The sequence below is a fragment of the Carcharodon carcharias genome, chromosome 30 (assembly GCF_017639515.1).
Source record: "Carcharodon carcharias isolate sCarCar2 chromosome 30, sCarCar2.pri, whole genome shotgun sequence".
NCBI classification, from domain to species: Eukaryota; Metazoa; Chordata; class Chondrichthyes; order Lamniformes; family Lamnidae; genus Carcharodon; species Carcharodon carcharias.
In genome coordinates, this window is record NC_054496.1 from 14,076,527 (window position 1) to 14,087,561 (window position 11,035).

Sequence of the window (11,035 nt, forward strand, 5' to 3'; positions counted from 1 at the left end):
TTTAGACTCTGTCCCCTGGTTCTGGACTCCCCAGCCAGCGTGAATAGTTTCTCTCTCTCAACCCCCACCTGCTTCCCTTAATGCCTTGAAAGCTTCAATCAAATCACTCCTCAACCTTCTAAATTCCAGGGAATACAACCCTAGTTTGTGTAACCTCTCCTCATAAGTTAACCCTTGTCATCCAGGTATCATTCTGGTAAAGCAACTCTCTGCTCCCTCCTCCACAGTGGATGTATCCTTCCTAAGGTGTGGCATCTGGCACATGACACTTCAGGTGCAGTCTCTCCAGGGCTTTGTAAAGCTGAAGTACGAATTCTCGTCCCCTAGATACAAAGGCCATTTCGCTCCTGTTGCTGGGTGAGGTTTAAATGTAGCGCATCACTACAATTGTATTGTGGAACACTTCCTATTGACTCAGATATTGAGATTGTTAATGCTGAAGTTTAATTTTTTTTCATTTGTCCTTGGGTCATGGGCGTTGCTGGCCCATGAAATGACATGACATGAATTTCTCGGGACATAACATGAAATGACATGACATTAATTTCTCGGGACATAACATGAAATGACATGACATTAATTTCTCGGGGCATGACTTGACATGACATGACATGACATGAATTTATTGCCCTCGTTCAGAGGACATTTTTAAGAGTCAACCACGTTGCTTTGGGTCTAGAGCCACATGTAGGCCAGGCCAGGTAAGGACAGCAGATTTCCTTCCCTAAAGGGCACTAGTGAACCAGATGGGTTTTTACAACGCTCGACAATGGTTTTATGGTCGTCGTCAGTCTTTTAATTCCAGATTTTTATTGAATTCAAATTTCACCATCTGCTATGGTGGGATTTAAACCCGGCCCCAAGAGAATTACCCTGGGTCTCTGGAATACTAGTCCAGTGACAATACCACTCCACCCCAAATTGCAGTGATAAAAGCAGAAAGTGCTGGAGAAACTCAGTGGGTCTGACAGCATCAGCGGACAGTGAAACAGTTAATGTTTTGAGTCCGTATGAATCTTCTTCAGAGCTCAGAGCTTTTCCAGCATTTTCTGTTGTTATTGGGTAAACCCGTTGTGTGGACTCGCTTATTCAGACTAGACACATGAGAACAGTTATACATATTTATCGATCCTAAAATCCAATTCTGACCTGCTTCCTGAATCTCTTCACCCACATCCCTAACCAGTTAAGGAATGATCACGAATGATGATCATGAATTTGATTCTTCAATAAGGTTACTAACCTCGGTGGGACATGTTCCTTGAGACTTTATGGCTTTACCTTCCATCTCCAACTGTCCTGCCTAGTAAAGCAGAATTTTCCCCCTATAATCCAGTATTTTTAGAATTAATAAATGGAATGTTCAAACAAATTGGAAAGAAAACTTTTTTTTTGAACATCTCTTATGATTTTTCTCCAGGGTTTGCACTAAACTGGATGGTCGGTAACCCTGTATCTATAAAGCCCCAATCCCTTCCTGATTTCGACACTGATCGAACTGCTAAAAGCAAAATACTTCACGGGCTAGAAATCCGAAATATAAACAGAAAAGGCTGGAAAATCTCAGCAGGTCAGGCAGCATCCATGGAGAGAGAAACAGAGTTAACGTTTCAGCTCGATGACTCTTGAGTTCTGATGAAGGGTCATCCATCTGAAATGTTAACTCTGTTTCTCTCTCCACCGATGCTGACAGACCTGCTGAGCATTTTCTATTTTTATTTCAGATTTCCAGCATCTGCAGTATTTTGCTTTTATTTTAATTTTGCAGCATCTGTTCTGAATGGCTTGTCTGACCAATAATGCAGTGTATCCAGTGTGCTAATTATACAAGCAGGTCAGCATTCAGGTGCTTCAACACGTACCTGACAGTGCAGATGATGTACACACCAACCTCTAGTCTAGATTTTGGGAAATTTCAGGGTTTACCTTCCATCTCCAACTGTCCTGCCTAGTAAAGCAGAATTTTCCCCCTATAATCCAGTATTTTTAGAATTAATAAATGGAATGTTCAAACAAATTGGAAAGAAAACTTTTTTTTTGAACATCTCTTATGATTTTTCTCCAGGGTTTGCACTAAACTGGATGGTCGGTAACCCTGTATCTATAAAGCCCCAATCCCTTCCTGATTTCGACACTGATCGAACTGCTAAAAGCAAAATACTTCACGGGCTAGAAATCCGAAATATAAACAGAAAAGGCTGGAAAATCTCAGCAGGTCAGGCAGCATCCATGGAGAGAGAAACAGAGTTAACGTTTCAGCTCGATGACTCTTGAGTTCTGATGAAGGGTCATCCATCTGAAATGTTAACTCTGTTTCTCTCTCCACCGATGCTGACAGACCTGCTGAGCATTTTCTATTTTTATTTCAGATTTCCAGCATCTGCATCAACATCAGGGGCAAAATCCGCATCTACTGAAACAAATACAGAAAAATCGGGGAGCAGAGAGGACCCTACTCATAAGACGTGAGTGATCCTTTGATGGGAGTCGTGTGTGTGGTGGAAATTGCTACTATCTTTGGCCTGGTTTTCTGTGGCAAGCTCAGTTTTACATGAACATGTGTGGGTCTGGTTTCTAGATGTATTTGAACAAGTTTGTTTACCAAAAATAAATTATAGATTTAACATATACGAAACTGATACTATCTGTAGCTTATTCGCTTCAGTGCACAATACTTGAGATGTACCATCTACAAGACGTACTGCAGGAATTCACCAAGGCTCCTTCGGCAGCATCTTCCAAATCCACGACCAGTACCACCTATAGGGACACATGGGAACACCACCACCTGCAAGTTCCCCTCCAAGCCACTCACCATCCTGACTTGGAAATATATCGCCGTTCCTTCACTGTCGCTGGGTTAAAATTGGAACTCCCTCCCTAACAGTACTGTGGGTGTACCTACACCACATGGACTGCAGCGGTTCAAGAAGGCAGCTCACCCACCACCTTCTCAAGGGCAACTAGGGATGGGCAATAAATACCGGTGAAGCCCACATCCCCTGAGTGAATAAAAAAATATATATTCTGGTTAATTTTAGTGTAGTTGTTCCTTCTAACAATCTCTGACCTAAAGACAACTTAGAATACCGTGTGGGGGTTTCATCTCCATGTATTTCTTTTTTTTTAAAAAAATGCCTATTGAGTAAAATACAATTTTAGAATATCACCCAGCTATCGACTGAACCGGTCTGTCCCATGCTAAACTAATTCACCAGCCTTTGCTGCTGAGTAAACGGGTTTAAAGCAGCACATCCCTGCACAGAGGACATGGACAAACCATGAGGCTTGCAGTCGCCCTTGAGGGGTCAGACCGGTTGGCTGTATTTGAGAAGCATTGCAGGGCATTTGAGTTCCTTTGTAAACAGCAATTATGTCGGAAAGTTGCAACATGTATGTGTGCAAATCACCCCAACCCCCGCCAATTCCTCGGCTTGTAACACTTCACTTGAGAATCATTTTAGAAACGAAGTCCGTGCAAAAAAGTTTCTTCCCCTCGACTCCAAGGATTTTCTCTTGGTTTTTTGACACTTGGAGATCTTTTTTATTTTTTTTTTGGGGGGGGGGGGGGTCTCCATCGTTAAGCCGCCCAGCTAAAATAATTCCGCTTCTTCTTCAAAAAAAATAAAGGACACGAGCAAAAGCAAAAATTATCTCGTTAAAAAAAATCAAAAACCAAAAAAAAAACTCCCAAAACAGAAACTGATCATTAAATTTCGCACCCTGTAACGCACTTGCAATATAAATAGGAGCGACAAACCTGAAAACTATGACAGCAACTGCAGGATTTCTCAATTACTGCCAAAGAGGCTCCTTCAGTGAAAACCTGGGAAATTGGTCCAAATTTAAGCTTAGTCGCATTTTAACAGGATTCGGCTTCAAACAATACAGCTCCCAATCCTCTTAAAGTGACCACTTTAAGATTCTGATGCCTGTGGGAGCACAGTTTCAGACCCATCACCTATTGCACAGCTCCACAATTAGATTCTTTCTCATGCAATCACCTCGATTTTTCAAAGACCACCTCAAAATGAATTTATAAATTCTACAAAAAACGTCTGCAACCGATATAAACGTGTCTCACAACCCATCGAACTCAAGAACGAGTTGGCACTTTCTAAAACGTCTTGTGAGCCCTTGCCAGACCTGCAGTTCGCAAAATTATTAAAACTCTTCTGGCCCACCTACTTCAACATTAATTCTCCAAAATGGGTCAAACTTGGTTTATGTTTGAAACATCTGAATTCAAAGCGATCTTAAAATTCAGGCGAGAGAGCTCCGCAGCTTCAGATTTGCATCCAGTTTAACCTTGGGCTGTTCTGGAGGAGGGGGGGTGGGGTGGGGGGAACAAAAAATACATTTCAACTCTTGTCAGTTTAATATTGTTAAGAGTGTTCATTTGAGCTCATTTGGCTTGAGCTGAGCTGGTAAATTTCATTGACACGGCTCAGTCACAACAGAGACTGACCCTGCAGCCGCAATGGACTCTTTAAAATTATGTTAAATAAATAATAAATAATAAACAAAATCCGGCGGCGGGAATGAGAGGTTAAAATCGAGCCTCTACTTACCCTCTGTGTGTTCAGGCGGTCTGGACGGAGCCATTTTCTTCTGACTCCATTTGGGGCTGTTGTGCTTTTAAAAATTTTTTTTTTTTTTTCGCGAGCGCCTGCTCTGAGTAGATTTCCTATTGAAAAGCAGGAAAGGATGCACTCTTGCAAGGTGCAGCTTCGGATAAAAACTCGGAGCAGCCTGTGGAACTCCGATAAGGAAGTCTCACGTCCAACCCCAGTCAACCCTGCGTATTTGGCCGTTCTATTGAACATAAGAGGAAACGATTACATAGGAATAGCTTTGCAGCCTTTTTTTTATTCTCTCTCTCTCTCTCTCCCTCTTTAAAAATCCATTTGAGATATGCCCCCCCCCCCCCCCCCACCACCCCCTCTCTCTCACACAACCTCCTCCTCCCAACAAGTTTCTATTTGTAATATTTATAGACTGGTATTGTTTAATAATGGGAGCTTAATCGACATTGAAACTGGAAAAAGTGAAAGCTGATTTCTTCCCCCCCCCCCAACCTTTTAAATAAATTTATCGGCCTTTCAGATAACCCGTCTAATTTTAAACCCCCCGTCTGCTGCAAAATATTTATTTCTAGACCCACATTATGATAACCTCACATTGTCCATTTATTGAAGCGTTTCACTTATTTGCTTTCTTTCTACGTGTATAAATAGAACGTTTTATTTTTGTTTCACAAAATGTCACAGTCAGGCTTGGTAAATGTTATCTTAATTGTAGTTGATTTTTTTTTCTTCCCCTTATTGTTGCTTTTTAAGCAAAAGGCGGGAAACCGAGTAATACAGACGCTGAAAAAAAAGATCTGGAAAGAGAGATTTGTGTAGATGTTGAGCGCTTGCTTCCAATTTCAGCAGCGCAACTTTGGCTGCTTGGACGCCTGACGCAACAATATTTAAGGCGACCTTTTAAATTATTGCTGCTGGTGTCACTTGCAAATTGAGCATTAAAATTTTATTTTTTACAGAACTAATAGTCGAAATTGTTCAGAGGCGATCCGAGGGCGACAATCATATGTGGTTAGAATTTTATCTTGTGATCTTGGTCAAAAGACTCTTGCAAAAGGGAAGATTCTCGGGCCTGGAAATGAGGTTTGCACGTTTGTTTTTTATCCGTTCGTGGGACTTGGGCATCGCTGGCTAGGCCAGACCATATTGCCCATCCCTAATTGCCCTTGTTCAAGAGGGCGTTTTTTTAAAAAAAAGAGTCAGTCTCATTGCTGTGTGTCTGGAGTCACATGGAGGGACAGCAGATTTCCTGAGTGAACCAGTTGGGTTTTGCAACCATTGGCAATGATTTCACACTTTTAATTCCAGATTTTTTTTATTGAAATTCAAATTTCACCATCTGCTGTGACGGGATTTGAATCCAGGTCCCTCAGAGCATTGCCCTGGGTCTTTGGAATACTGGTCTAGTGACAATGCCACCACCTCCCTCTAGTGAAAGAATCAGTAAAGGCATTTGTCAGAAAGGCTTGCATTTATGTGGCACCTGTTACCAACCTCAGGACGTCCCAAAGCAACTTACAACCAATTAAGAAACGGAACTGGGCCAGCCGTATAAATACTGTGGCTACAAGAGCAGGTCAGAGGCTGGGAATCCTACAGTGAGTAACTCACCTCCTGACTCCCCAAAGCCTGTCCACCATCTACAAGGCACAAGTCAGGAGTGTGATGGAATACTCTCTGCTTACCTGGATGAGTCCCACAACACTCAAGAAGCTTGACACCACCTAGGGCAAAGCAGCCCGTTTGATTGGCAACCCATCCACAAACAGTCACTCCCCCCACCACCGACTCACAGTAGCAGCAGTGTGTACCATCTACATGATACACTGCAGGAACTCACCATGCCTCCTTAGACAGCACCTTCCAAACCCATGACCACTACCATCTAGAAGGGCAAGTGCAGCAGACACATGGGAACACCACCAACTGCAAGTTTCCTTCCAAGCCACTCACCATCCTGATTTGAAAATATATCGCCGTTCCTTCACTGTCGCTGGCGCTGTGGATATACTTTCACCATTTGGACTGCAGCAGATCAAGAAGGTGATTCACCACCTTCTCAGGGGCAATTAGGGATGAGCAATAAATGCTGGCCTAGCCAGTGCTGCCCACAACCCGTGAACCAATAAAGTACTTTTCAGTATTCTAATATAGAGACCACATCAGTCAAATAGCAAGATCCCACAAACAGCAGATGTGATAACGACCAGATAAGCTGTTGTCAGTGATGTTGGTTGAGGGAGAAACATTATCCAGGACACTGAGGAGATACCCTTTTGCTCTTCTTCAAAGTAGTGCCCAGGGATCTCAAGTTCACCTGAGAGGGAAAATGGGACCTTAGCCTAACATATCATCTAAAAGATGGCACCTCTGACAGTACAGCACTCAGTGATAACAATTGAGGACCAGCCTGGATTCTTTGTTCAAGTCTCTGGGATGGGATTTGAATGCATAACCATCTAATCAGGAGGGAAGCATGCTACCCACTGCAGAGCAGTCCAGAGGCAATGAAGTTGGTGTTTTTTTTTTAATTAGTGGGTAGAAAACAAATAATTCATATTTCCTCACCACTGCAAGTAGAGAACTCATTCCATTACGTAACAAATTGCATAAATAATCCTTTACGTAATGTGGGGGAGCAGCTCATTACCACCACATTCACTTATTTAGGGTGTGTGTTTTTCTTGTAAACACTAAGGGCATGGATTTGATGGGCTGAATGGTCTCCTTCCATGTGGAAATGACTCTATGGCTCTATAAATTCTAGGAGAAGTTGAAACTAATTTAAAAATTTACCAAATATCTCTGTAGCAATACTCGGGAGTTACCAAAATAATTCAGAACCTCCCTCCAAATGGTGCTGTATTTTCACTTTTTCACCATCCTTGCTTTTGGACCCTGGGTGTAAATGTAACGGAGATGCCAGAACAACCATTTAAAATGTAGATTTCATAACATAAAGGGCCTGGCTTCAAGTCATTGCTTCCTCTGTCCGATCATCATTCCTAGTTTTCTCTTCGAACTTCAATCTTGCCACACTCCGCACGGGCATTTGTTGCAATCTGCAATGTCTAATCCAAAGTTTTCTGCATTCAAAGTTAGTGCAGAGGAAAACATCTAGATAGATTATTAAAAGAAAAAAAAATACAAATTCTAATTGGTTTTCCTGGCTGTTTTCACTCTCAGTAATTTTCTGATGGAGGAGATGAGGGCTTGCAATCAGCAAGTCCTGACACACTTTGTGAATTGCCAGTTTGGCTCTCAATCATAAACTTGTCAAGAACTTGTTGGCACCCAGTTTAGACTGAGAGCCGTAGCCCATTATTCCTGCCAATCCCTCAAACTGATGGTTATGTGTCTTGGAATTTGCACACACTCCAGGATTACACTTTACATCTTGGCACTGCTCCACAATACAAAAGTATTTCAGATGTTTCAAAGTACAGAAAACACTACTGTGCAGGAATGTTTAATAATTACCTTGTAAATTTAGCAGTTTTAAAAAATCTCTTTACATCACAATCTTTACATGAATAAGCGCAATGGAGAAACCGGGACAGTACCTGGAAGTGGAATGATTTGCTTAATTTCCCTTCATTTGTGGGTAAATTTTGATGACTGTTCATACTTGACACTATGTCCAGTATGGATTGCTCATGGTAACTCTAGTACTAACATACATTACAACATTGTACGTATGATATTGTATAAACTAAAATGTATTAATCTGTTGTCTAATTCTAAAATTGTCTCTTTGTGGCCATAGGTTCAAATTGCAGTTAAGTAAATACTTGATGAGATTCAGTTTGATAGCTCCTCATGCTGCTATTCAAAATCAGGATTTCTCCCTTTATCAAGTGTGATTGTTCAGATTAATCAAGTGTTGCAGATACTCTGACTCCTGGGTCGATTAAATTGCTGTAGAGCTTAGCACGCAAAAATGCCGGGCCATGTTACAGGCTGATTTAGTTGGTTGTAAAGGTTTGTGGATTGGCAGAAGCTTATACATTTCTCCTTCCAGATCAGGATAAGCCAGCGCAGTCTGACAATCTCTCCTTCTCTTCCTTTAGATGTTTATGCGAAGTGCGACAAATGGTCTCAAAATGTTATGCATGTGTTATATTTTAAATAGGTTTTGCATGTGGGTTTCACGCCTGCCACATTTCCCATCTTTTCTTTTTATTCATTCATGGTACTTGTATGCCACTGGCAACGTCAGCATTTATTACCCATTGAGAAGGTGGTGGTGAGCTGCCTTTTTGAGCTACTGCAGTCCATGTGGTGCAGGTACACCCACAATGTTGTTAGGGAGGGAGTTCCAGGATTTTGACCCAGCAACAGTGAAGGAACGGTGATATATTTCCAAGTCTGGATAGTGTGTGACTTGGAGGGGAACTTGCAGGTGTTCCCATCTATCTGCTGCCCTTGTCCTTCTAGGTACCTGAGATTGTGGATTTGGAAGGTGCTGTTGAAGGAGCCTTGGTGAGTTTCTGCAGTGCGTCTTGTAGATGGTACACACTGCTGCTACTCTGCATCAGTGGTGCATGGTTAAGGTGGTGGATGGGGTGCCAAGCAAGCAGGCTGCATGTCCAGGATGTTGTCAAGCTTCTGAAGTGTTGTTCGAACTATACTCATCCAGGAAGGTGGAGAATATTCCAGCATACTCCTGATTTGAGACTTGTAGATTGTGGGCAGGCTTTGGGGAGACAGGAGGTGAGTTACTTGTTGCAAAACTCCCAGCCACTGAGCTGCTATTGTTGCTACAGTATTTATATGGCTGGTCCTGATCAGTTTCTGGTCAATGGTAACTGCTAAGATGTTGATAGTGGAGATTCAGTGATGATAATGCCTTGAACGTCAAGGGAAGATGGTTAGATTCTCTCTTGTTGGAGGTGATTGTTCCCTGGCACTTTTGTGTCACGAATGTTATTTGCCACTTGTCAGCCCAAGCCTGGATATTGTCCAGGTCTTGCTGCACGTGGGCAGGGACTGTTTCAGTATCTGAGGAGTTGCGAATGGTGCTGAATACTCCGCAGTCATCACTGAACATCTGAATCTCTGAACATATGAAGGAGGGCACCTCATTGATGAAACAACTGAAGATGTTTGGACCTAAGGCACTATCCTGAGGAAGTCCTGCAGCAATATACTGGGGTTGAGATGATTGGCCTCCAACAACCACAACCATCACTTTTTGTGCCAAGTATGACTACAACCAGTTGAGAGTTTTCCCCTGATTCCCATTGACTTCAATTTTGCCAGGGCTCCTTGATGCCACGCTCGGTCATGCTTTGATGCCCAGGGCAGTCACACTCATTCATCTCTTGCACATTGTGATCAGATCCAACTTACCTTCTCATGGAGCGGGGGCCAAGAACTCCCAAGTTCCAGCGGGCCTGGGGAGTTGCGCGCATGTGCAGGCTGAGTCCGGTGGCGCATGCGCAGTCTGGCTGATAAAGGTCTCGGCCATCCTGACCATCCTGCGCAGGAAGAAAAAGAAAAGGTGTGAAAACCCAGGTCACGTGACCAGGTGCAGAGAGCCAGAGGAGTGCTAGACAGGGGACAAGGGGGAGGTCCCAAAGGTAGAGGGGACAAGGAGAGGTCCCAGTTTACAAGAAAGAGGAGCAGAGAAAGAGGCTCCAAGCAGAAAGGAGCTGTGGCTGGCAGACCTTATGCCCCGGCAATCGAAGGAAGCAGCAGAAGGTTGGTGGCTCCACGTTGTGAGCCCATTAGGGCAAAGGTAACCCTCTGGAGCAATAGTATTCAGCTCGGTGTGGCCAAAGAGCTGACGCTGTGCTTGTGAGTTGGTACTGGAGCGCAGACTCAGCAGCCAGGGGAATGGACTCTCAGGAGATGAGGTTGAAACCCTGCAAGGTGAGCCTTCATTGAGGCAGTCCGAATCGGAGAGAATTCCAAGGTGGAATCTTAGAAGGTGAAGACTGAAATCCCTTGTGAGAGAGGCAATGACTTAGTGTTAACTGACATCAAGACAGGTTGCTGAGAAATCCATGGGATCTGTCTTGGTTGCAAATGCTATTCATTGTGTAATGAGGTATGTTCAACCACAGCTTGCCTGTAATTCACAGGTACCTCATATTTACCCTGAATGTTAGAGTATAAGGTAGATGTTGTAAGTTGTTTTTCTTAGTATGTACAGGCAAGTTTCCTTCTGTTTGTTGAATGTCTGTGGAATCTTGTGGTTTTATTCTCTTAGCAAGTGTCTTCAATCTCAAACTTTGTCTACTTTAACCTACGTCATTGGCCCCTAACCAGCTCTTACCAAAAAATACTTGGGGATCTTGTCCAAGGTTAGTACAACATCACTGTTGCTTTTAATCACAGGGAACTTTATTTCACTGCTCCATCATGGTTGATTGCAGGCAAATTGATTCTAAGCAGAGCTCCATCAGTCTTATATGAAATTTTGACTGACGATCTTGAGAAAGAAA

The 11,035-nt window shown here is 42.9% G+C and overlaps 1 protein-coding gene across 4 annotated transcripts in view; it reads right to left on the reverse strand.

Annotated features, from left to right (window-relative positions):
* LOC121271219 (T-cell acute lymphocytic leukemia protein 1 homolog) overlaps positions 1-4,712 on the reverse strand; it is a 43,757-nt gene extending 39,045 nt beyond the window's left edge. The window contains exons 1-2 of one of the 4 annotated variants that reach the window (XM_041177029.1): positions 4,572-4,634; positions 4,189-4,319 (exon numbers count right to left, since the gene is read on the reverse strand). The gene's annotated coding sequence lies outside the window, so the exon portion shown is untranslated. Of the gene's footprint in view, positions 1-1,243; positions 1,314-3,760; positions 4,149-4,188; positions 4,320-4,571 lie in introns of those variants that run through there. The other 3 variants (XM_041177028.1, XM_041177032.1, XM_041177031.1) reach the window with 3 other exon arrangements.
* Between the last annotated feature and the right edge of the window lie 6,323 nt (positions 4,713-11,035).